At 37.3% G+C, this 27709-nt stretch overlaps 1 protein-coding gene and 1 pseudogene across 4 annotated transcripts in view; one reads left to right on the forward strand and one right to left on the reverse strand.

Moving 5' to 3' along the window:
* The window catches only part of LOC127621753 (nuclear receptor coactivator 1-like), a 96499-nt gene extending 70407 nt beyond the window's left edge, over nucleotides 1–26092 (reverse strand). For 3 of the 4 annotated variants that reach the window (XM_052095470.1, XM_052095471.1, XM_052095473.1), the window contains exons 1-3: nucleotides 25619–26092; nucleotides 7225–7391; nucleotides 4104–4245 (exon numbers count right to left, since the gene is read on the reverse strand). The gene's annotated coding sequence lies outside the window, so the exon portion shown is untranslated. The remainder of the gene's footprint in view (nucleotides 1–4103; nucleotides 4246–7224; nucleotides 7392–25618) is intronic. The other variant, XM_052095472.1, reaches the window with a different exon arrangement.
* On the forward strand, nucleotides 9818–18031 carry LOC127622463 (uncharacterized; annotated as a pseudogene).
* Nucleotides 26093–27709: the final 1617 nt, after the last annotated feature.

Here is a 27709-nt window from a genome sequence, read left to right on the forward strand (position 1 = left end):
ATTGGCCCGACAGGCAAATTGCAGGGGGTCTATGCATGTCTCAATTTGGGATAACAATTCCTTACATACTATGCGCTCCATACATTTACACAGAATAGATGTGAGTGCGATTGGGCGAAAGTCTTTGAGAGATTTTGCATTAGGTATTTTTGGCACCGGAATGACAATGGAATTCTTCCAGGCTAATGGTACAAAACCATTGTCCAGGAAGGTTTGAAACAACCTTGTACACACATGACCAAGTTGTGCTAAACATTCTTTCAAGACTTTCCCCTTCAGGCCATCTGGGCCAGGTGCCTTATGCGGTTTAATTTTATGAAGCACTGTGACAACCTCCCTCTCCTGTATAATCATAGGCTGTGATTAAGTCATGGTTATCATTAATTCATTACTAGCAGACAAATTATCGTTAAAATCATTATCAAATCGTGAATAAAAAATATTAAGATTATTTGCAAAAAAATGAGGGTCTTCTTCACGTTGTTGAATTCTTTTCTTTTGTCTACCCATCATTGTATTCAAACCCTTCCATGCGTCTTTTACATTCCCTGTTTTTAATTTCTCTTCAACATTCTCTTTATATTCATTCTGTGCATGTTTTATCTTACGTTTTACTGCTTTGTTGAACTCTTTTACTTTCTGCTGATCATTCTGCAAGAAGGCTATTTTCTTCATGTTTAGGTAATGTTTCAAATCTTTGTTAATCCACAGCTTATTATTTGGATAGATTCTGATATTCTTCTTCGTTTGAACCACTGAATTTACACAGAAATTAACATAACAGGTTATTGTATCATTCAGCAATTCATGATTACTACAACAGTCATCATCGTTAAAAAATAAGTCCCATTCAGTGCACTCAAAACAGCCTCTTAGCTTTTCTATTTCATCTCTGGACCACGTTTGAACCTGCTGAACGGCAGGCTTGGTCCTCTTTAAAAGCTGCCTGTATTTTGGTAACAGATGAATAACGTTGTGATCTGAACGTCCCAGCGGTGGATGTAGCTTTGGCACATATGCAACTTCCACGTTACCGAAGCATTTGTCCAGAGTCTTAACCAGTCTTGTCGGACAGGTTACATATTGCTCAAGATTTGGCAACAACGTAGATACGTTGCATTTATTAAAATCTCCAAGCAGGAAGACTGGGTCCTCGGCAGAATTGCAAAGCGCTCTGTTGTAACTAGCAGCTATGCATTCGGCAGCAAGTGCAAAGTTTGGTCCAGGCACATAAACTAAAATAATTGTTATTTGTCCAAATTCACGAGGCAAATAATATGGCCTAAAAGAGACAGTCAATAGTTCATAGTGAGCAGAGCAATGTGTTTCACGTACCGTAATATTATTCGCCCACCTGCTGCTAACGAACATACACAGTCCTCCTCCAATTGTTTTAGTTGACTTGACACTATCGCGGTCCAGACGGATTAATGAGTATCCTTCCAAGTGTATGTTGTCAATCGCCTCCGTCAGCCATGTCTCCGTGATGCAGATCAGGTTAGCTCTTTTGAAGTCTCTATTATATTTCACCAATGCTGTGAGTTCGGACATTTTATTTTGAAGCGAACGAGCATTAGTTAAGGTTATTGTAGGAAGAGGAAACTGACTGCCGCGAGATTTAAGTCTGTTTCGGATTCCGCCTCTGGAGCCCCTCCGTTTTATTTTCTTCTTTCTGTTTGTTGTGTGGATGGAGCAGATTATTTCAGAAGGTTCATGAAGGAGATTTGGTAGGGTTCTAACATTGTGTCGGAGTCTCATCAGATCTTTGCGGCTATAAAACATTGTCCTCATTAATCCATTGTTCCTTAGATTTCCCGAATCCACTCCATCTCCCAACTCAGACACACAGTCTATAGCGCATTTTAAAATCCAGAACACAACGATTATCTTAAAAAGCATGTTGCTCTTTGAAACGTGGACTGTTTACACAGTTTAAAACAAACAGACAAGCAAGCAAACACACGAGCACACCAGCGTCTGGGGTCAGCACTTGCGCATGCGCCCCCACAGCTTTAATAATTTATTTTTAACCCAGAGCAATTAATATTTACATATATTAATTATAAGATGCTTAAATCCAAAGCGGCCTACTGTGTATTAAAGGTATCAGTATGAGTGTGGGTATCGAACCCATGTCTTGGGAATCACACCCAAGTGAACAATGGTGAGAGCTCAAGGATCTCCCCTTGCAAAGTCAGAACCTGGAACCTTTTGGTTACAAGCCTGGATCTTAAATCACTACACCTTCTCTATAGAATCCTTTTACCCAGTGTAACTGAACCCTTGAGCATGCATTTGTTTCTCCAATAGCCCGAAACAGAGGCTACCCACCAACCATAAAATTTTATATAAATGAATAATCACATTTAAATCATGATCTAAACAAAAGCATTAAAAAAATATTCTAGTTCTCAGCTGATTTGAACCTCATCAGCGTTTAAGAACACAAACCTTAGTGCATAATCCAACACTGTTGACATGTAAAAAGATCCCGCATTCCATAACACAAAACACATGTCAGGCAAAAGCCAATACCGGTAATTACTGAGAAAATTGTTGGGAGATACAGCTTTAGTATGCTGAAGCAGTCAAGACAAGCAGTCTGACGTCAATGATTAAGAAAAAGGAAAGAAAGCAGGTGTCTTGAGCCCTGTAAAATCACCACATCAGCCTTGAAATACAACACAGACTTGCTCACGGAACCATCAAATAAACAAAATAAACTGGCCTTCTTCCAAACTGAATTGAGAAGCCATTAGGATTTTTGACCAAATCAATGCAAGCCAGTGATTATCCTTACAACACATGTAGTATAGGCAAATGCAGAAAAAGGGGCACTGGGTCCAGGCAAAGCATGTCCCCACAGATCAATAACATTTTAAAATGCCTCAAAGTAGTAATTGTTTTAATACCTTACATGTCTGAACAGAAACAACTACCTCATGGACTTTAAAAATAGTTCATCTAATTATGATAACATTAGATGACACTAGACAATTGCGAATTCCAACATAATAAGGACTAAGATGGAACTTCAAAATTTACATTTACTAATTTAGCAGATGCTTTTATCCAACAGACTTATACATGAGAATGATACAAGCAGAAGCTAAAGTGGCTTGCACAATCTACTTATAATTTAAAGTAGTTCAACTACATTCAAGCTACCCTTTTTGAATAGAAAGCTGCATAAGTTACAAACAAAAAGTATGGTGAAGTATATTTAATTATATAGCAATCAAATCATATAATTAACTTAAATGAGGGTAGTATTTATCAGGCACAAAAATAATCAGGACCTCAGTTAGGGCTGGGTGGTTATGTCGGTATAAAATATATACACTGTACATGCAAGTGTTACATAATGTGAAGCTGTTTTTGCACTGATGAAAGCCTAAAGCCATGATCACATTAGGCTTTGACCATGCAAAATTATTTTGGGCATCGCAACGAACAGGATATGACATTCACGCAATGTCATTGGCTTTAATAAATAATAAATGATAAATAACAAATAATATTACATTTAAAATATTAAAATATACAGTCTACTTAAATACCGGCAATAATAAAAACTAGGGGCTGTCAAATTAACGTGACAATATTGTGCGATTAATTATATAAAAAATAACGCATTCAAAAAATTACGCAATTAATCATGCCCCCGGACCGTAATAAGGAATGTTCCTCCCATTGGAGCAATTTAAGCTTGAATTACCATTTGTTTTCTCCAGCAAGACTTCAGCTGTATAGGCAATATGCAGCTTATACAGAGAACAAACCCCTCTCACAGACAACAGATAACACAAGATGAGCACACACTCTTGATTTCAAACACAAACACTTCTACAGGTCTCACGGCTTGTTGTCATCTGAAGTTTGCAGGTTACATTTCACCAAACTTGAACTGTTATGCGCAGTGGAATTATGCAGTGGACGAAAGTATTAAATACACTGAGTTTACTGAATATTAATTTTGCTACAAAAACCTGCTGTTTCAGTTGTTGTCAGATCTGGTTATTTCAATTCAACCTCAAGCTTCTGTGTTATGGGCAGTTAAACAGTCTAGACCAGATACAGTTAGCCTTTTCTGGCTGACTTACTTGATCTAAGGCTCCAGAGGGATGCTCATTGAGGGGAACACTATGGCTGTGGTCCACTGGGTTTATGAGATGGGCGGGATCTCAAGAAGAGGGGGAACCATCCCACCGGGGGAGGCAGTGGAAAATGGTCACACAATGTAACCTGTGGATAAAGCAAATTATTGAGTTAGATTTCTCAATAATGCTCACTGGAACAGCTATAAGAACCAAGCCAGTATACTATAAGAAACAATTGCCAATAGTCATTAGTTACATCACAGCCATGAATCATGATTTGCTACTTTCAAATAAGTTGCAGATGGTTTTAGGAGGGGGGACAGTCTAATCTTTGATTGGACAAAAATCTTTTGTCCTGCAGGCCAATTCATCAATATTTCTGGTCTGTAAAATGTTAAATACATATATCTGCTAATATTGAGTTTTTTATTTTATTTTTAAGAGTACACCAGCATTTAGATACCCTCAAAGCAAAGAAACATGGACTTAAAGCCACAAAACTCAGATTTCAAGTGTTATTAAAGGTGCACTCAGTAACTTTTGTCTTTGTGTCATCTTGGACTTAAACTGACACCTAGCAGCTTGGACGAGCATCATTTAAAATCAATAGTTTTCAGTTGCAGGTGCCATTGTAGAAATGTAGTATTCACAGTCAGCCATGATTACTTTAATCAAGTGAAAGTGACAAATGACGGTTACTGAGATTAAGTGAGTAGTATTCGCTGGTCATGTGATTCTAACATAAACATACGTTTACTGATATGACTGAAGTCTTCATTTTAATTTGAGTGGCCATGATTTCCCACATATGTTGTAAAATTACAATTCATGTCTTTAGGAGTTAACACTTTTAATAAGGAAAGAATTACTGAGTGCACATCTAAAGTTTTAGCTGTCATAAATGTCTACTTCGCATTTAACAAGTAAAGTGTGAAATGCCTAAAGTAAACAGGAATGTTATGCAACATCAAGCAAACATTAAAGTCAGGCTAACAATATTCAACACATTGAAAGTGTAAATATAGGTTTTTATCTAGCAAAATCGTTTTTTACATTGCCATAGCAACAGTTGAGTCTGTTACACTAGCACAAAACATCTAGCAACTGTATAAGCCACACATTTTAGTAAAAAAAAAAAAGAAATCAGTTACATTTACAGATTTTGCTGTGGCCAGAAATGTACAATACAAAATATATAATATACGGTACACTATACAAGTGCAGACCATTTACCATTTACCAAATACAGTGACCAAGTTTCAGGCTTTATGGGATGTAATTTTAATGCCGGTTCACTACCATTTATATTATTAAATGAACTTTATATACTAACCTTCTGGATCTATAAAAATCTGCTTTTCACTTTGAAATGGATTGTTAATCACCCTAGTAACTATAGAAGTCCACATGATGACTTAAAGTTCATAAAAAGTGGCCCTTCCAGGAGCAAAAATCAATACACATGTAGAGACCGAGTCACTCACCCAAACAGTCAGGGTAACACATGTGACACTAAATAAAATGCAATAAACATTACCTAAACTACATAAAATATAACATAGAACACCCCAATTTACAAAACTGATATTATAGGGGTCATGAAGTGCAATTTTTTAGAATTTAATTATCTTCCCAAAGGTCAAATGATTTACATTTACATTTATGCATTTGGCAGACATTTTTATCCAAAGCGACTTACAGTGCTCTTGTTACAGTGACAATCCCCCTGGAACAACCTGGAGTTAAGTGCCTTGCTCAAGGACACAGTGGTGGTGGCTGTGGGGATCGAACCAGCGACCTTTTGATTAACAGTTATGTGCTTTAGCCCACTACGCCACCACTACTCCAGATGATAATGATAATGTTATAAAAGTATTTTTGCACAAAAACAGTAACAATTTAGTAATATATGATAATTTTCCACCCTGTTTTTGGCACTCCATCTGAAACGCTCAGATCCATCTTAGTTCATGATTACATACACTGATGAGCCAAAACTTTATGACCACTCACAAGTGAAGCAAATAACATTAATCATCTCCTAAAAATGTCACATAGAATTGTCTTTCAGAGTTGTAACTTGACACTGCTTCTTTTAAAAGCAATTATTTTAAGTAATTATTGTACTGTCCCGTACTTTTTGCACACATTTGCATGTGCACTTTATGTAGGAATGTTATTTAATCTGTGTCTCAAGTGGTTCTGTGTTTGTCCTATGTTGTTTTATGTAGCACCATGATCCTGCAGGAACGTTGTCTCGTTTTGCTATGTACTGTACTAACTGTATAAGCTTGAACGACAATAAAAAAACACTTGACTTGACTAGCGGTGAGATACATGTCAGCGGTGAAAGAGTCTGTGTATTTCATGTTTATATACAAAATAATTAAAAATAGTCCAGATGGGTCCCCTTAGGTTTTATGTTAGGAATAGTTGGCCACACAAGTCTTCCTCTATCGAACAGCGTGCCAGTGGGTGGGGCCAAGGGTGCGATGATGCTTGTTGTGGGAAGTGTAAATACAAATGAGCAATGTTTTGTGACATTATGTCATTTTCACATTAGTTTACTGTAAAAGCACAAAAGTACTGTCTTGTTGAATATAATATGTGGCCTTCATTTTTAACGTTAATTCTACAGTAAAATCTTAACAAGAATTTTTTTACAATATTTTACTGTAAAATTACATGTATTGTAATGAAAAATATTTTTTTCATTTTACCGTAATATGTTAAGGTAACTACCCATTAACCAATTATATTCTTTTAGTGTTAAAATTATGGAAATGTTTTACTTTGCAGAGTTTATTCTCAATTGCACTGTACCCGCATCAATATACTGCTGCACATAAGCAGTAATAGAAGTTGTGACTTAAATATACAGTACAGAGCACAGGACATAAATGGTTAGGAAGTGGGTAAACATTTCCTGCCAATGCAAAGACAGCAGATGTGTCTTACTATGGCTTTCATCTTTATTACAACATCTACAGCAATGGTAGTGAATGTCATAAAAACACAGCATCTAAACCAGCTGGTTCCATTGATACAGTCAGTGATTTCAACTTCAAGCTTCAGAATAATAGGCCAACTAAATTGGTCTAGAAAGTTGATCTGGCTGACTTACTTGATCTATGGCTCCAGAGGGATATTCATTGAGAGGAACACTATGGCTGTGGTCCACTGAGTTTATGGGGATGGGAACTGGAGGACAGAAAGAGGCTTACAGGACCATTCCCTCATGAAGAACCATCCCACAGGGGGTGGCAGGAGGTAACGGACACTCAATGCAACCTGTGGATCAATCAAGAGAGGAAAATTACAACAATGGAATAAATTGAATGGGGGGCAATAAATCACAATAAATGACATAAAAATGGCAAATGAGGCCTCTTGAAACAGCTTAGGTGAAGACCTAAGATGTTGTGAACCGCTTTGACTGCCTACACCTGAGTGACTTCCCAGCCCTATCTCTACTTTTAAGAACCAGCGTTCTTACCGGTTTTTGAAGGGTGTGCATATGCGTGAACAGACCGGAAAACAACGTCATAAGGAGCCCAACATCAAGTCAACACTGCTGTATGAATTCAACATTTCTGGGAGTGCAGTGAGAAATGTACATAAGCTAAACCAAGGGTCTTCAACAGAGGGTGGTACCACAGGGGTCTGCAAATTATTGTTTGATCCATCATTGGCAGTTGTAATTATCACTCACACGCAAGAGATAGCTAGATATAAATGTATGGATTTTAATCTGTTGACATGTTGAAGTTCCTCGCACCTGCATGCCAAAACTTCCTCTTTCTTTTTAAAGGGGGTCGCACACCAAATGCATCTGGCGGACGACATGGCACATTCTAAAATTCAAAACAATTGTATTCTATGAATGTATGTACACCACTCCCGCCACTCGCCGTCTGTCGGCGACACCCACCTAAACTCCAGAGGCTGCTCAAATTTCTGCCATGTCATGGAGTGCAACTATAAAAAATATTTTCCATTAAATTCAACCCAAATCATTTTCAATGGACATATATTATTTACTCTGTCCTTTTTCCATTCTTTAAGAACAGAAAAACCTTGCAAACCGCATTAATCCTTGCTCATATTCGTGCGTCCTGTTATATTTAGTTATGAACTGATTGGAAGACTAAACATTAATAAAGTGTGACGAAACTGAGCTAGTCAGCAAAAGTGCGCAGCGCTGACAAACCATTCATGTGCCAATTTTCATCACGAGCCGCACAAAGCACGAAACATATCAGGTTCAGAAGCGCTGCAGTAAAGGGTTGCATGAGTAAACATGTCTGCTTTGCGTTTTTCATGCAGTTGAGCAGATGAGAGTCTACAGTTTATTTTATTACCAGTTGCGTTTTGCTTTCAGAATAATAGCCTACTTGCCTGGTGTAAATAAATAGTTACCACTGAGATTATCAAAATGGCATACACGGTACTTAACGTTCCACACACACAAGACAGTGACTCTCAAAACAGCATAATTAAAGGTGCCCTCAGTAATTGTTTTCCTCATTGCAAGTTTTACTCCAAATTTAATTTAATTTGAAAATATATGTATAAAATTGATCACTCGCTCACTCACTGGGTAGCTCAGCGAGTATTGACGCTGACTACCACCCCTGAAGTCACGAGTTCGAATCCAGGGTGTGCTGAGTGACTCCAGCCAAGCAATCAAAACAATCAAATTGGCCCGGTTGCTAGGGAGGGTAGAGTCGCATGGGATAATCTTCTCATGGTCGAGGTTAGAGGATCTCGCTCTCAATGGGGCACGTGATAAGTTGTGTGTGGATCGCGGAGAATAGCATGAGCCTCCACATGCTACGAGTCTCCGCGATGTCATGCACAGCGAGCCATGTGACAAGATGCTAAAATGCTTTTAATTATGTTTTATCAATCTACACTCAATAATCCATAGTGACAAAGCAAAAAACAGATTTTATTTTAACTTTGCAAATTTATTAAAAAGAAAAAACTGAAATATCACATTGACATAAGTATTCAGACCCTTTGCTATAACACTTGAGATTTAGCTCAGGTGCATCCCATTTATCTGGATCATCTTTGAGATGTTTCTAGATTATGATTGGAGCCAATCTGTGGAAAATTCAATTGACTGGACATGATTTGGAAAGGCACACACCTGTCTATACAAGGTCTCAAAGCTGAAAATGCATATCAGAGTAAAAACCAAGCCATGAGGTCAAAGGAAATGTCTCCAGTGCTCAGAAGCTGGATTGTGTAGAGGTACATATCTGGGGAAGGCTTAAAAAATGTCAGCTGCATTGAAAGTTCCCAAGAGCACAGTGGCCTCCATAATTCTTAAATTGAAGAAGTTTTGAACAACTTGGACTCTTCTCAGCCAAACTAAGCAATTGGGGGAGAAGGTTTTTGGTAAGAGAGCTGACCAAGAAACCGATGGTCACTCTGGTTGAGCTCCAGAGATCATGTGTGGAAATGGGAGAATCTTGCAGGAGGACAACCATTACTGCAACACTCCACTGATCTGGGATTTATGGCACAGTGGCCAAACGAAAGCCTCTCCTCAGTGCAAGACACATGAAAGCCTGCTTGGAATTTGCAAAAAAAAGCACCTAAAAGACTATCAGACTGTGAGAAACAAGACTCTCTGGTCTCTTGGCCTCAAATCCAAGTGTCATGTCTGGAGGAAACCAGGCATAGTGAAGCATGGCATTGGTAGCATCATGGTGGTGGACAACAACTTGGCTCTCAACACTCAAAAGACCAAGGACCTCATTGGGGACCACCGGAGGACAAGGAGAGGCCGTGCACACAACCACATCTACATAAACAGGGCCAAAGTAGAGCACGTGTCCTGCTTTAAGTTACTGGGTGTTCACAATTCTGAAATATTTCCTGAGTCCTCAACACATCCAATCTCATCAAGAAAGCACATTTACTTCCTTAGGAGACTAAGGAAAGTGCACATGTCTGCTCAGATCCTAGCAAACTTTTACTGTTGCACTACTGTCCTACACAGTGCAACAGTAAAAGTTTGCTAGGATCTGAGCAGACATGTGCACTTTCCTTAGTCTCCTAAGGAAGTAAATGTGCTTGTGGTATGGTAACTGCACGGTCTAGGATCAGAAACCCCTCCAGCGTGTGGTGAAAACCGCCTAACACATCACTGGAGCACAACTTCCCTCCATAAGGGACATTAATCATAAACACTGCTTACGAAGGGTGAGAAGTATCATCAGCGACACCTCTCACCTAAAACCACAAACTGTTTACTCCTCTTCCATCTGGAAAAAGCTACAGGAGTCTCCGCTGTCGAACAGCAGACTCAGAAACAGCCTTTTCCCTTCAGCTGTTAGCCTGCTGAACACGGAACTCAAAAAAATATGTAACAGTTTTAAAAAAAAAACATATCATACCAGTTGCACATTACTTTAAACAGTTTACTTCATACTGCACTTCTCCTGTTATTCTTGAATCAATGCACCTGTCTCTTTAACATGGTATTTGCACTGTATATTATCTGCCAATTCTACCTGATTCAGTACCAAAGCACCTTCTGTATATACTATTACATATTTGCACGGACTGGTCTTCCATCTGAATCTTAAACATGCACTTTAATAAAGGTTATAATTAGGGATGTGCACGAGTAGTCGAATATTCGTTCTACAATAATTATTCGAATTGTAAAAATACTGTTAGAATTTCACAAACATTTGTGTTGCTGGCCATACAGTGAGATGCATGTTAAATCCTGAACACACAAAATCTACATAAAATGTTGTTCAAACATAAAAATGACTACAACAATATTATGCATGTTTTTTTTTGGTTTTTTTCAGGAGAGCAAGATTGCTAATATATAGCTAGGTGCTAGCTACGAATGTAACATTCGCAAGTTCACTGTATGGCAATGTAAGACTGTGTTGCATTCCAACTTTGTCTTATTTGCCACTTAGCTAGTTGTCTCTTAGAGTGTTGTTTCTCAGTCATCTCGCTGAAGAGGACGATTATCCCACAGATGAACGAACATGTTTGAGATGTTCCCTTGTTTCGCTGCCACTTTTCGGCCACATGTTTTACACAAAGGGAAAACATTTTCAACCAACAATCCTTTTACATTTTTATGTTTCATTTATGCCGCATACACGCAGTGTTGTGAATCTTGATTCATTGATGGGAAAAAAAAACTACTGTGTGATCAGAAAAATGTCAACAATTTGGATAAAAGGTTATCTAGAATTATTAACTAATGAAGTGTCCTAACCTCCATTAGTAATTCAAAAATGTCACTTCAGAAATATTATCACAGCTTGTGCTGTTTTGAACATGCTATTCGATAAACAAGGATGGATGTGAGTTAGTGTGTTTGAGTGTGTGAGGGAAAGGAGAGAGAGAGAGAGAGAGAGAGAGAGACGGAGCATGTGTGATCACCTGTTGCCACACCAAAGCAAAGATGCTGTCAGCTGTCAACCATCAGAATGGGAAAAAAATTGTATCTTAATTATGACTGAGGCATGATTGTTGGTGCCAGGCGGGCAGGTTTGAATATTTCTGTAACTGCTGATCTTCTATGATTTTCAAGAACATCAGTCTCTACAGTTTACTCAGTTTGGTGCCAAAAACATAAAATTCTGTGGCAGTTCTGTGGACGGAAATGCCTTGTTGATAAGAGGGGTCAACTGAGAATGGCCAGACTGTTTAGAGCTGACAGAAAGTCTATGGTAACTCAGATAACCACTCTTTACAGCATTTGCAGAATGCACAACACGTTGAACCTTGAGGTGGATGGGCTACAACTGCAGAAGACTATGTCGGGCAGTTTATTAGAACTACAGTGTTCCTAAGAAAGTGCCCAGTGAGTGTATATGCAATATAACTTATGCAGTTTCAAGATATGATATTTATGGATTGAAAACCTGTATTTGTATATTTTTTTTAAATCTCAAATGTGACTAAGATGATGAAAAAATAATGATAAAATAATATTTGTGAAATGTATATTTTCATAAAGTTCCAAGTTAGAATTTACCCTGTATATTTAGCAGTATTAACTAAGAGATAATTTATTTCATATTAAAAGAAAAATGGACATTCTAAATTAAATATACTCAGAATATAAATCAGAATGAAATCAATAAATTGTGAACCGGAATCTAATTGAATCGTGAAATCTGTATAAATTCCCAGTCCTAACTCTCATTAGGCTAAAACATGTTTGATTGTAAAAATGTTTGATTAATCATTTTATTTGATAAATTAATTAAAATACAATTGAATTAAAAAAAAAAAAAAAAAGTATAAATTAATTCCCTTGGATATATTAAGTTTGAATTCATATTAGAGATCAACCAATATAGATTTTTTTAAACCTTTACGATAAAGATTATTTGTATGTTTACATTTCAGATAACCGATATGCAGAACCGATTTTTTTTTTTTATTACAATAATAATCACGTAACATGTTTTATATAATAATTACAATAACAACAACAATAATAGGCAAAATAATTTGACAACCTCTGATTTCAAACAGAGAACATAAATAAATGACAACTGAGTCATTGCATGAATCTTCCATTTTAAATTACAGTTTAATGGTTTGTGTAATTTAATAGGCAAAAGGCAAAAAGTTTGTTGGAATAAGTATACATTCTCAGGAAAGTGAAAAACAATAAATACATTGCTGCAATTACAGAGTCCCGAATGGCATCAGAATTATTAATAATGTTTTGTCGGTTTGTCGGAAACACCTGCTGACAAAGCTGACTTTTTTGTTTTACAGGGAGTATCTGCAGCTTATCTTTTGACACGCAAATTTCATCAATGATCTCATCGTCACCTGACACAAAGCTATTTTAGACATGTTTATTGAGACACAAGTAATTTGCCCCATGAATGTCTTTACGTGAACGGTGTTGTGAGATAATTAATTTCCAGAGAACTGTAATCGTGTAGATCAGTTTGCAAGAATTGCAGCTTTTCAAGTCTTCGATGTCACAGACACCAATGTATAGGAGGGCATCTTCCACAAACTGATTGAAGGCAGTCCACATTTATGCTTAACTGTAAGATGTCTGGAAGAAAATAATTCTGCTGAGGCTTGCCTGAGGGTAAATATATAATAACACTTCAGACATTTTTTCAAGGGATCCAGTGTAACAATGTACTGGGGACAAAAGTAAATGTGTTTGGGATTGACAGACAAACACAATGTTACTGGTGGGGCATCCTTAGCTTTACTATTATTATTAGGGCCATTAGAGTTTGGCAAAAGTTCACATGAGAGGGGGTGGGGGTGGGGGGTTGTCAAGGGGGGCGCTCTGCCAGCCCCTTGAAAATTTGATTTTTGGGAGGCTCTGTATCACATGCTTTTTCACCTACAGTCACCAAACTTTGTACACATATAGATCCCATCAAGCTGGACAACTTTCACCCTCTTAGTCATAGGCTCTGCCCAACTGAAAGTCTGCCATTTTTTGAAAAACGCATGCTCTGGAATATGAAATACTCCTCCTAGGGGATTTATGTAAGAGGCACCAAACGTGGGCAACATCATGACAAGACATTAAAGATGCTAAATTGAAACAGATTTTTTATATTTCAAACAGTGTTGCCATGGCGAAGCAATAAATGGCGAAAAATTAAAAACAGGAAGTGCTCATATCTTCGGCGTGCATTGTGCAATTTAGAAAAAATAATAATTTATGGTTGGTATTGGGGGCTGATCACATGGATATGACTATTGTGGGGCACGGTCATAGCGCCAACAACTGGCAGCAGGAAGTGTGGCACTTTTTACAGACTTTGGAATAGCACTCTTATTTTTATCTCAACTAATCAAGATAATATTATGAAAAAAATATTATCAAATATTTTGATAATAATGTCAAGACAGTACAGATTTAAAATGATGAATGATATCTTAACTACTGCTGCCATGCAATGCATTAAACACTATTATTCCTTTTTATGTATTTAAGGTACTTGGAATCTTTTGCACACACATCAGATTCGTCGGCCATTAGGGCTGGGCAAAGGTTCATTCAAGGGCATGCAGAGGGGGCTCTGTAGTGCCAAATATGGCCATGTTCAGGGGACTCTGTAGCCCATCCCTTTTGAGCTACAGTCACCAAACTTTGTACATATTGTATGTAAATCTTATCGAGCCGGACAACTTTCACACCACAGACATTAACTCCGCCCAATAGGAAGTCGGTCATTTTGGATTGTTTGAAAATGGCATGCTCTGGATTTGAAATACTCCTCATTGAGAATTCACTAGCACCAAATAGGTGACTAGCACCAATCTTAGGCAACGTCATGCCAAATCTTTGAAGATGCTAAATTGCAAACTGATCTCTGATGTCTCAATTGGTGTCTTGAAGTGATAAATTAACCAAAAAATTTGAAGAAATAATTGTCTCATATCTTCTGCGTGCATTGTGTGATTTACATCTAAATTGATCCATATGTATGGCATTGAGGGCTGATCACATTGATGTATCTACTGTGGGTCACCAACTGGCAGCAGGAAGTGTGACCCTTACAACATCTTTGAAAAATTCCACTTACATTTACGCAAATCGCTTCATAATTTTGTATACGTTGTTTTACTAAAGCCGCCAGGAAGAAATGGCTCACAGTGCTTGGGCCTGTTGATTGCTGCTTGCAGCTATATTTATTGTTGTTGTTTTACTTTAATTTGTGATGGAAAATTCTTGCCTTGAGGAGCAAAGAACACTCAGACAAAAACGTTAAGGATGGTAGTGTAAAAGGTTTATCTGTAGCCCTGTTTGAATGAATGCCTTTACAGAAAACATGAAAATATTTTGTCTCTCTCTCTCTCTCACACACACACACACACACACACACACACACACACAGAGATTTCACCCACAACATCCTCAACCCCCAGCACATGCACTGATACTCTTTCACTCTCTTCAACTGACCAAGAAGAGACAGAGAGAACAGTGCAGAATCAATTAGCAAGCAGAAAAAGCACAGCTGCTGAAAAGGCTAAAAAAATATCTCTGTGTTTTTCCTCATGGTTAATTTGTCCATGTAATCATTCACTTTCATAATTTTACTAGTCTTAAGTAGTCACCTGTATTGTGATCATGTTTAATCAGATTCCCCAAGATGCCCTGGAAAAACAATCTGGTGGTGAGGAAGTGCTTGAAGAATACCAAACAACCAAAACTTTAAAGTACAGCACCAGACGGCATATTAATGATCTTGTTAAGATTGTTGTCAGTCACATGACAGAGATTCATGGGTAAGATTTCAGAGCACAGATGCAAGAAATACAGACAGCTGCCCATACAGGCTTAACAAGGTTTTTAAGTAGCAGCACGAATTAACCTCACTGGATTTTTATACATTTTATAAGAGGATGCACACCTGCAAGCAGCCAGAGACTTACATCTTGGGTGTTATTCTCTTTTTCCTGCCCTGAGAGACCCGTTTCAACAAAGGGCTATGTAACAATCATACGTCTAAATTGTGTAACACAATCTTGGACATGTCTATGATATTTTCAGTACCAGTTTTCAGGTTTAGATGTTTGTGTTGTAATTGATTTTCTTTTTTGTGGTATGACGCAATAGCAGATTATCTATTTAATGTAACTTGACTGTTCAGATCTTACAAAATAATTTTCTCGTCTTTCAGACAGGAACATTTCTAGGATCCAGAAAATGGAACACGGTTCATCTCCTGGCACCTTAAAACTTTGTCAAGAAAGAACCCAAAACATGTTCGACTTCTGAAAGTGGAGGACCAAGTCACCAACGACAGACGATGGGCAACATGCAGGGAGGCAATTTCCTTCCTTGTCCACACACCTGATGAAGCTGAAGTTATGCAAAAGATGAAGGAATCTTTTAAGCATTGACATGAACTGGTACAAAACCCTGAAAGATCAGCTGACATCCTTAACGTCTTTCCAAGATTTTTGCATGTGAAAGAATTGGTAAATAGGCATGTTTTAAATATGCTGTTTTTTTTGTGATTTTTAAATATTTATTACAAGGGCACTGTGGACATAATTACTACTTAGCCTCACTCATAGATTATTAACTCTCACTCACACATGCCTCTCAGGCATAGTCATAGTAATTATCAGACCATTTACCTTAACTCCCTGTCACAAACAATATCCAACCTCATTCGCACATTCATGATTTCTTAGTCTATCACACTTCTCACATGCACACACTATCCATTTTGGAGGTAAACTATGAATACAGTCCTGAGTAGCCTCTCACATATCTATAAAAATGCGTCATCATTAGGTAAATCAGGACTTTGCTCTGCTGTTCAATGCCGAAACATCCAACAAGTTGCTTGAGAGGTGGAAGACATGGAGCGGTGGTGGTCTAAGCACATAACTGGTAACCATAACTGGTAATGTGGTAATCAGAAGTACACTGGTTCGAACCCCACAGCCACCACCATTGTGTCCTTGAGCAAGGCATTTAACTCCAGGTTGCTCCGGATTGTCCCTGTAATAAGTGCACTGTAAGTCGCTTTGGATAAAAGCGTCTGCCAAATGCATAAATGTAATGTAAATGGAAGACAGCATTCCAGCTCAAGGTGATCAATGAAGCCAAGTGTCTTACTTCAACAGCAGAAATTCAGTGTCTTCTAAATGCAGCAGGGGGACAAGCATCTGAAAACGGTTGGCATGATTTGTGAGGATGTTATAGTTTCAGATTTGCTCTGGTTTGTTGTGTTTTTGTGAGCACTAAAAATACATATATTTCTTTTATCATAAAACCCCCTCCCCCTAACACAACCACTCATTCAGATTGGGACAGTGACATGTCATCTGTACTCCTACCGTTGCATCTCCTGCCACCTTCTTCAGGGAGGAAGACTAAGATCAGTCCAACAGAGGCTGTTGATAGACTTGTGCATTTCCATAAGTTAAAACTCACAAAACTGTAGCCAAGACTTTGTGAATTTTTATATTATTATTATGGTTGTAGATACTTAAATTAAAGTGTTTTTAACTTTAAATCGGAGCATACGGTTAGCTCTGTGTAGCCATTTGAATTGACCTAACTCTCGCATGACGTTCATTCCTCTGTAGACAACGGAGCAGAACATCTGAATTCTCCCATTAATGTCAAGTTCTGATAATGTCAGCGACATGAAGAGACCAGTGCTGGCACAAAGCAATTTTTTAAAGTTAATACAGTTTTAATTAGTGATTTGTTTTTCACACAAACACATCAATTCACTTCAGAAGACGTTTTTTGATTGAGTCGTGTGGACTATTGAGACATTTGTTTGTGTTCTGATGAAGAAAGTAACCCAAATATATCTTGGATGGCCTGAGGGTGTGTCAGCAAATGTTCTTTTTTTGGGTGAAATATTCCTTTAATGAAGTTGTGGTGTCACAGTAATACACAAAGAATGATACAAACTGGTTTTATTTTTAACATTTTGAAATTTTGATGTGTTATTCATGCTTAATACACATTTTTCATCAACAAAGTCTGTGAATAAGTTCAGTACCAGGTTTTATGCATTCATCATTTCACATCATAATTTGTTTCCTTTTTTTTTCAATCCTGCACCAGTATTGAAAGCCATCTCATTTGGAGGGAGTGCTGCCTTCCTGAGCCATACCTACTGGGATTAGGAAGGATCAAGGGGAGGAATTGACCAATTCTGTGGACAAGCACCTAATCCCTTGCGCAGGAACCAACTCCTTGAGTACTATAGATGAACTCTTCAAAGTCCACTATGTGTTCAACCTGTCATATGAGAAAGCCCTTGTCAACATCTTTACCTTCCTGCAGACTACAATCTACAACATCGATGTCAGTCTTGTTAGTGAGTCACACAAGAGTAAATGAATTGCGTGCAAAGCTTTTAAACTATGTTATCTTTAAAGTTTGCATGCAAATAGCCAGTCTTTGATATCTCATTTGAGAATCACTTAAAGTTTCTATCCTTTAAAGTTTACATTATTATGTGCACAAGGTGGCTGTTGTAGACAGTTTTGCACATATTCTGTTTTTTGAAAACATTTGAACAATATTCATGTTGCTGATGCCAGTCCAGCTTTTGATTCACCATCTGGTGAACAGCCAACTCAAAATGTTGATATTAATTAGTCAGGTGCTTTGTTTGTCAGAGAAAGTGATCCCCAAGATGCCCCCATTGGCTCTGTTGAGAAACATTTCACCATTTCCAGATGAGAGATGGCAGATATCTGTGCCTCCATTGTGGCCAATAACTTGGTCTCATCAGTTGTTTCAGAGCTCGAGGAACTCACCACAGAACTAACCAAACTCACCAAGACATAATGTCTGTCATTCCTCTTAATAACACTGCCAGATCAGCAGTCGAAGATAGTTTAGGAAATTTTGAGAATCCCTTTTCCTTGTTTAATACAGAGACTAAAATAACTAAATGTTTCATGGACAAATGGGGTGTAGTTGAGCCAGTTGAAATTATGCATGGCATGAGATACGACATTAGGAGAAACAAAAAAACAGGATGTTATAATCAGGTCCCAGTAAAAGATACATATGTGTATGTCCCAATTTTGGAAACATTAAAATGTATGTGTCAAAATATAGATATATGTACACATTTACATTTATGCAAAGTGACTTACAGTGCACTTATTACAGGGACAATCACCCTGGAGCAACCTGGAGTTAAGTGCCTTGCTCAAGGACATAATAGTGGTGGCCTTGGGGATCGAACCAGCGACCTTCTGATTAACAGTTATGTACTTTAGCACACTACGCCACCACCACACCATGAGAGAATTTCACAGCAGAGTACACTGCTGAGAGAATTTACAGAAAGACAGAAATCACATTTTGAGGACTTCTGTGATGGAAGTTTCTTCTAGAGTCATCCATTATTCTCAAAACATCCCAGTGCTTTACAGATCCAGGTATACTATGATGAATTAAAGAGCACCAACCTTGTGTACCCCATTATAGAGCCAAGAGGGTTTGTGGTTTCAAACCCTCTTGGCTCTATACGTGGGGTACACAAGGTTGGTGCTCTTTAATTTGTGCTGAGAAATCTACCTCCAAAATGTAATTCAAGGCTGATGAATATCCATTTGATAGCACTATTTCATGCTCAAGACTTGAAAAAGTATGGATTTGACCCCATCTTGGAACCGTTGATTCGTAACATAAAGACTCAAGAGACAGATGGTATTGAACTACCCATATACACAAGTAGAATTTATTGCACAATATTTAATGTAATTGGAGACCACTTGGAGATGCACTCGATCCTTGGGTTCACAGAATCATTTAGTGGCCATTACGTCTGTCGTCTATTTTTGACTGTAAAGGCAAATGTCCAGTTTGTTTACAATAAGGATGATTTTAGGGTTATTTTGCATGATTGTACAATTTATGAACAGCATTGCAGTGAGTTGGAATCTGACCTTCAACTCAAGTCAACATATATCCTCAAAAGAAATTCAACACACAATAGTCTTCAGTATTTTCATGTTTGCCACAACTATTCTCTAGATGTGATGCATGACCTCCTGGAAGGAGTTGTGCAATTTGAAATGAAACAACTGTTTAAATATCTTTCAGATAAGTTTGTAAGTTTGTAACACAGTGTGAATTGCTCTCCAGAATATATTCATATGATGAATATGATTATTTAGAGAGACAAAATCTTCCTACAAAGGGGAATTTGGAGCACAGTGTAAAAAGCATAGGGCTCAACTCTCTATCTCTATACAGACACTCTGTCTTATCAAAAACATTCCATTACTGTTTGGTGATATTGTACCTCTTGGAGATAAGAATTGGCATTTGCTCCTACTATTACTTCAAATTCAAAATCTGGTGTATTACCCTAGTATCTCTGGCTGAGGCATGACTGTCCTCCTAAAGTATTTAATAATTGAGCACTATGAATTATTTAAAGAATTGGATCCACACAAGAACCTGCTGCCCAAACAACTTTTTATGAATTATCCAGCCTGCATTCGCAAAAGTGGTCTGTTAGTGCACATGTGGGGCATGAGGTTCAAGACAAAGCATAAAGTTTTAAAGAATACACTCAAAATTTCAAAACCATCCCCAAATCTCTGGCAAAAAGTCATCAGATGTCAATAGGCTATCTTTGGGAAACAACAGCATTGAGACTGGTTGAGTGTGGGCCAATGAAAACATTCTGTTGGGATGATATTGACAATAGGGCTGCAACTAACGATTATTTTTATAATCGACTAATCTAACGATTATTCGAACGATTATTCGACTATTTGTTTGATTATTGCAACGATTAATCATTAGCTCTTAACCGACTATTCAGCTTGTGCCTAGACTTAAAAGGTTGTATTAAATGTGTTTACTAACACTAAAGAGGACAAAATCATTTTTTAAATATATCTCTAAATGACAATTACTGAATTCCAAGGGGGAAAAAAACGTGTTTTATTAAGTTTAATTCAGTAAAAATTCACTGCAAAAAAAAAAAAAAACTCTTGTAATCAAGAGTTTTTGTCTTGTTTTCCATCGTTTTCCACATATTCTCTAAAAGCAAGTCTAAATATATTATATGTTGCTACTCGGGTAAATGTATATTGTTTTAAGTAAAAAAAATATTAAATATTGTATTCAGCATTCTCCAATAACAATTTTTTCTTCTACAGTATAGCTACTAATGTAAATGGATGTTGTTTTAAAGGCGTTTTACATATTATTTTTTGAAAACAAGCCAAAAAACCTCAAAGACTGATCAAAAACTTTGTTGCAGTGGATAATGGGCTATGACTATACTCGCTCACCTTTATTTTCACTTCGATCCATCTTTAACTCACAAAAACAAAATCTATCTTCTTAATAGAGCTGCGTATTTCCGATTTACTTCACATGTATTAATGTAATGTATTTAGTCATCGATTACATTTAATTACCTCAATCTGGGTATGTATGAACACTATATTAGTGTTAAAAATAACTCCTTTAGTGTTAAGCTATTGACACATCTAGAGTAGTTTCAACTCTGTGTAAATGGAGCCTGTGAGGAAAAAAACAATGCATTTGGTGTAAAAAGTGAACGCTTAATGCTTTTTTAACACCATGCAAGTGTAAAAAAACTAACACTACCTAGTGTAAATTTAACTCTATTTAGTGTGGACCTATATAAACACTGAATAAGTGTACATTTTCACAATGCGAGTGTGAATTTAACACTTTAAAATTTGCTGTGTGCCTCCTCTTCAATATATTAAATTACCTGCACATAACTGTATATAAAATATTCTAAAGACATTGCTGCGATATTGTATATTTCTCTTCTTTTATCTGCTAGCACAGCCATTGACCAGGAAAAAAAATGGCACTCCATGTCAAAAAGGTTGCGACCCCTGTTGTAGAAGATGATTCATAGCTAAATGAAGTTTAATAGCAAATGTTAATATAATTTAGGGAATTTTACAAACAATTTTTTACATTTTAAAACAAGTGGATCATGTTAAAAAAACTGCACTGGCATACTGCGTCATTCCATTGGAACATGAACATCTACCTGAATGGCAACTTTACAAGACTAATAAACACATCCAACAGAGAATTCATATTTCCAACATGCACTCATCCAAGGATCTTAGATTAGATTAATGTAAAGTAATGTTAAGTCTTTGGGAATTTGCAGGATTTGTCTTCACGTGAGTTTGTCTCTGTTCCTTAGTGCTTAAACTACACATCAAGCATTTATGTATTGCATCTCAATAGAGCATGAATGCCTGTTTAAAAAAAAGAAATTATTAATTCAAGCAATACATTGCAAAAGCAAGTTACTTTACCTTGAGTGCAATTTCAGAAACCACCGCAAGATGGTGCCAGTTATCGGTGGATCTGATATTACATAAACTACATCCGATAAAAGAAAAATGCTTGAATATCGGAAGAAAATATATCGGAAAATCTGATTATCACTCTCACTCTAATTTATGTATATAATTTCACAAGTTATTAAAATGCAATTATTATTAATATTATTTTCAATCCTAAATTCATTATCTAAAATCAATGATTTTCTGGGACTAAAAGCTTGTTACAAAATCGCGTACTTCTGAACTTTATGGGTAAGAAACTGTCCCTCCCACCTCTGCTATCTGTAAACACAACTCCCGTGGCAAGGGAAGATGTTAGCAGATGCTGTTGCATTGCCCCTTGCTAAAACCTCCATGCAAGAGTTTGTTCATATTGTGCGGTTCCCGTGTGCTTTGAAAAATATCCCTGAGTTGTTGCTAAGCCCAGGCATGATCTGATAAGAAATGGGAAACTGAGCCCTGGGTCCCCCTCTCTCGATTCTTGTTGCACAGGGAGGGTGTCTTTTTAACTGGCTTTCTTTACTGTCCCTCTCACTTGTTCATATGCTGGTTCGCTCTGGTGCGCTCTCCCTACCCCCACACATTCTCACAGGCTGCTGCACAAGCTTTTTTCTAGAAAGATGTAGGTCAGCTCTCTGACGGCTGGGGAGGCACAGCTGAGTGCCCCTCTCCATGATGCGGCAGAGAGACGCTCGCATCGACAGGCAGGGAGAGCACTGCAAGAGCGTTGAATGGTATCGCTGACTTTTGATCACACAGTAATCAGGATTTAACTACTGATTTGACACTGACTGAGTTGTAAAGAAATGTAAACAAAACATTAAAGACTGCCATTTTTATAAGACAGAACAGCAACCTAATGCTTATGAAATTGCTGAGCAGAAGTATCATAAACAGATCGATGCATGTGTATAAAATCCACACAGAAAAACACTTTGCAATAAGCTGGTCTTCTCTGAGAACCTCGATTGGTGATCTATCAAGTCAGGTATACACCCAATTTAGTCAAGGAAAAGCATAAACAGCATGCAATTTGAAAACAAGGAAGCCCGCATCTACTATCTTATACCTAGCAGGTTCACTTAAGGGTGATATTTATAAGAATCTGCTACTGTGCTGGAATGTAGAAAGGTTACAGTGGGCTGTGAATTCTGACAATGTGCAATGCATAGGGCCTCCAAAAAGCATTTTAAAGTTGCAAAAAAGCACCAAGGTCAGTGGAAGGAAATACAGTGTGAAGAATAATATAAGAGTCTATTCGATACACCTGCTCAACTTTGGTGAACCAATAATAATAATAGACTGTTGACCATGGTTAAATATTTTCTATTATTAGAAAATAGTCTTAACACTCTTTATTAAGGTTATCCAATAATTTAAAGGGTTACGCACATTTCACATAGCAAGCTTGAGCAAGACGTGAGCAAAGCGTCAGCTTAACTACATCGTAACTACAGCTGCAGACTCGTGAGGGCTTTCACACTGGAAGCGTTTTTACAGTGTCATAGCAGCAGCTCTATACAGAAAAATAAAGTGATTTATATGTAACTATGGTGAGTATTTCTTTTAATAAAGACCATCATTTATAAAAATGGTTATCAGGAGTGGGTCAGTAGTTATACATATTTAAATTCAGCCATTGAATGGCAATGTTTTTGTTTAAACACCAGCAAACACTTTTAAGTGTTAATAACTTTCCTCAAACCAAAAAGATCCCACTTACAAAAAATAAATAAATAACTAAAATAATAACTTACCATCTGCACAAACGGCCGAAGCAACTGCTTCCAAGGCTTTTTCCTTTGAGGATGAATCATTACAAATGTAGTTTGAGGGTCATAAAGCACTTTGTGCTTCTCCACTTCCACAATCAGTCTGATGTCATCCATTGCTGTACACTAATGAGGTCAATTTTTAATTTACAGACGCGTCTGTAACGTGCAAGTGTTTACAAGTGAAAGCAAACTCGGCTGTGATTGGGTTATGCTGAAGCCTCAAGTCTTTATAGTACACAGAATAGACTAATAGACAGTTTTTATCTCATAATTTCAGGTTCATAAGTTGTAGTTTACTATAGTTTTAAATGATAAACTGTACTTCTGCTTAAGCTCTATAATTCAAACATTTTAAATTGGTAAATCTCATGGAAATATATATTTTTTTTCTGATGCGCTCTAATTAATATAAAAGCCAATTTCACTACTAATACATGCTTATTCTGTGCATTATGCACTTTTGATGTCAAACCACATTCATTTTGTCCATCAACAGTGTGCTGTCACTTTAACAGAGCTTGACCAACGCTGCAAAATTAGACTTGGAGACGAAACCCCCGCCGCACTGCAGCTCACGCGACGCTCTGATGTGAATGCTCTAATCTGTTATTATGGACGCAATCACGCTTGCAATGTGAAACAGGCATTAGGTCCCCCAAAAAATTTTAATTCTCTCATCATTTACCCTCAAGCCATCTAATGACTTTCTTCTTCAGAACAAAAACAAAGATTTTTAGAAGAATATCTCATCTCTGTAAGTCCATACAATTCAAGTGAATGGTGATGATCAGAACCTTGAAGCTCCAAAAATCCCATGAAGTCAGCATAAATGTAATCCAGTAACTCCAGTGGTTAAATGTATGTCTTCAGAAGCAATATAATAGGTGTGGGTGAGAAAAAGATCAATACTTAAGTCCTTGTTTTTATATGTATTACTTTTATGCTGTCTGTATGCAATTTTTTGAGCTTCAAAAAGGAGATAAAGTCAGCATAAACATAATGAATGTCTTCTGAAGTGATCCAGTTGGTTTTGGATGAGAAACCAAGATGAAATCTTGGCAATAGCAAGATGAAAAGTGAAAAAGTTGTAATAATATGGTCTGTTCTCACCCTAAACCAACTAGATCCCTTCAGAAGACAATGATTAAACCACTGGAGTCTTAAGGATTACTTTTGTCCTGACTTAATCTCCTTTTTGGAGCTTCAAATGTCTGATCACCATTCACTTGCATTGTATGGAACTGCAGAGCTGAGATATTCTTCTAAAAAATCTCTGTTTGTGTTCTGCAGAAGAAAGAAAGTTATACAAATCTGGGATAGCATGAGGGTGCGTAAATGATGAGAAGATTTTCATTTTTGGATGAACTATCCCTTTAAAGGCCTGCCTCCATCTCATAACAACCTATGTCTCTCAGCACCTGTCAACTAATTGAAGGTTACTAAAGGGTTACTAAATCAATGCACTTCAATTGCAGACCAGCAGGCTTTCAGGCAAGTCACATGAGTTACACACTGTAAACCTGAGACGTCGGTAATAACCATGCTGAATCCCGTTATGACATTTGCTTGTTATTCAACTAATGCACTGGGAAAAATGAGGAACGCAACCACATGCATCCTATCCAGATTCTTTCAGAAGAATCAGAATCAGATTTTCCTCTCAAGAATAAGTGCATATATGTCATTGAATAAAAGGCAGAGTTGATCATATATATTGTTGATCACTCAAAAAGCATGCTGTGCAAAAGCCACCTCTGATTCCTGTTTGGTAAAATATCATGCTTTTGATGATGTCGCACTCAGTTCTGCATGTGGCTGTCCAAATGGCTGGATCAGCCGTGCCAAATGATGTCCTCACTTAACATCAACAAATACACAATGTGAATGCACTTCAGTTACCTGTTCACTCTGTGTTCCTCTCGCAGATGCTCGCTAAACTTTTGGAAGGCTGGTAGATGGTGTTTGCTGGCTAATGTTGCCAGATAGAGCGATTAGTTATGCATTCAGTCAGATGCAAATATTTCTACAAGCCCAGCGCCCACGGGCGAGCTTGAATGCGAGATTTAAAGCGAACACAGCGTAGTTCATGTTATTCTGACAGAATAATTCCCTTAACGTGGTGCTGTTGTGGCCGTTGAATCTTCCAGTTGAAGGCTAGCTAAGATATCGAGGTTAACGGGAGCTATTTCAGGAGCTATTTTAATTCCAGGGCGCTGTTTATTTCCATGAAACTCCGGGTGTTTGTTGTTGTAAATTCACTCAGTTGAGGCTAAGGTACTTCTGTATTCCTTTGCGGGGCTGCAGTGACACTGTCATCCGATTCAAATGGTCATTTGTGTGTTTAATTCTCGCGTTGATCTCTCGTCACCGCCATTTTCATCTTCGAGCAACACAAACAAACAGGAGGATCACTCACGTCACGCAGAAGGTGCGCGACTGCGCTGATCGGTATGGCAGAGTCGAGGCTGTCGAGGAGCGACGCATGATTTGGAGATCGGTGAGGTTGCGCAAGTTTCTGCTAGATTGAGTGATTGTAGTGCATGGACGTACAATAGAGGGGTCCATAACTGTAGGGTACAGAGCGCGGCCACTCACAGAAGCCTACTAGGGTATTACCATGAATTAATATGCCCTAAGTTTTCTTTAGATTTGCAGTCTCGGCCGTTGACTTCTCTGGACTCCTCCTCAGTTGGTCATTCTTTCCCTTTTCCTAAAGATAGTCCTTTACTTCTAGCTTACACTATATTATTATGCAGTTCTCATTTAAAGGGTGAAAAACAGTGTTTTTATTTGGGCTACCGACGTATTACATTTAAGTGAAAAGTCCATGTTTATAAAAACGAGAGAGTATACACCATATTTTTAATATGGCTGTTTCTTAAATGAATTTTCCGGGTTCAATACAAGTAAAGCTCAATTGACAGCATTTGTGGCATAATGTTCATTACCACCAAAATTAACACAAATCGGGGTTACAGTGAGGCACTTACGTAAATAGGTAAATAGTAAATAGGGCCAGTCTGTAAATGTGTAAATACTCAGTGTTTCTAGAGTAAAGCCACAAGATGTGAACAATTTACTTGTTATCATGATTTTAGTGTGATACAATCGCTTACTAACATTTTCTGTATAAAGTTATATACATTTTAACAACTTTGTTGCCATGACGACGTAACGCCATATACCTTAAACTTGCACTCAGTAACTTTTGTCTTTGTCTCATCTTGGATTTGCAATGACACCTAGTGGCTTGGATGCAGCATTATTTTAAATCAATAGTTTTCAGTTTCAGAAGCCATTGTAGAAGTGTAGTATTCCCAGTCAGCCATGATTACTTTAATCGATAAGTGGAAGTGTCAAATAACAGGACGGTCACTGAGATTAAGCTAAAAGTATTCAGCTGGTCATGTGATTCTTACATACAGAAAGTGAGTGATTTTGAAGAGTTACAAGCTTTTACAAAGCATTTCTGCTTGTAAACCTTCAAAAAAAAAAAAAAATGGCCTCATTCACTTCTATTGTTAGTGCCTCACTGTAACCTAGATTTTTGTTTTTTGTTTTATAAAGGAGGGACGAGTCCAAATATATATATTTTTTAGCTATCAACATTATGACACAAATGCTATCAGTTGAGCTTAATTTGTATTGAACCGGCAATATTTATTATTATTTACATGTAACATTATTTTTATTATTTAACATTAACTTAAATTTGATAATTAGTCACTTTATATTTTGTATTTTTTCTTATATTATGTATGTTGTTTTACAATATTTTGTTTCACATTTTTATTTTCTTTGTATGCAGCTCAGCTATTAATACTTTGGCAATACTGATGTACAAATATAAAACTGATTTCAAGTTGAAAATTAACACTAATTTTTCTTATTAAAGAAGTGACTCACCACAGTCACCTTGTCCAACATGCCATGTGTAAGGCAGATAATGGTCTTTAAAATATTTAATGGATGTTGTTCTTACAACAATTT

This window comes from Xyrauchen texanus, chromosome 28, assembly GCF_025860055.1.
Source record: "Xyrauchen texanus isolate HMW12.3.18 chromosome 28, RBS_HiC_50CHRs, whole genome shotgun sequence".
Taxonomy (NCBI): Eukaryota; Metazoa; Chordata; class Actinopteri; order Cypriniformes; family Catostomidae; genus Xyrauchen; species Xyrauchen texanus.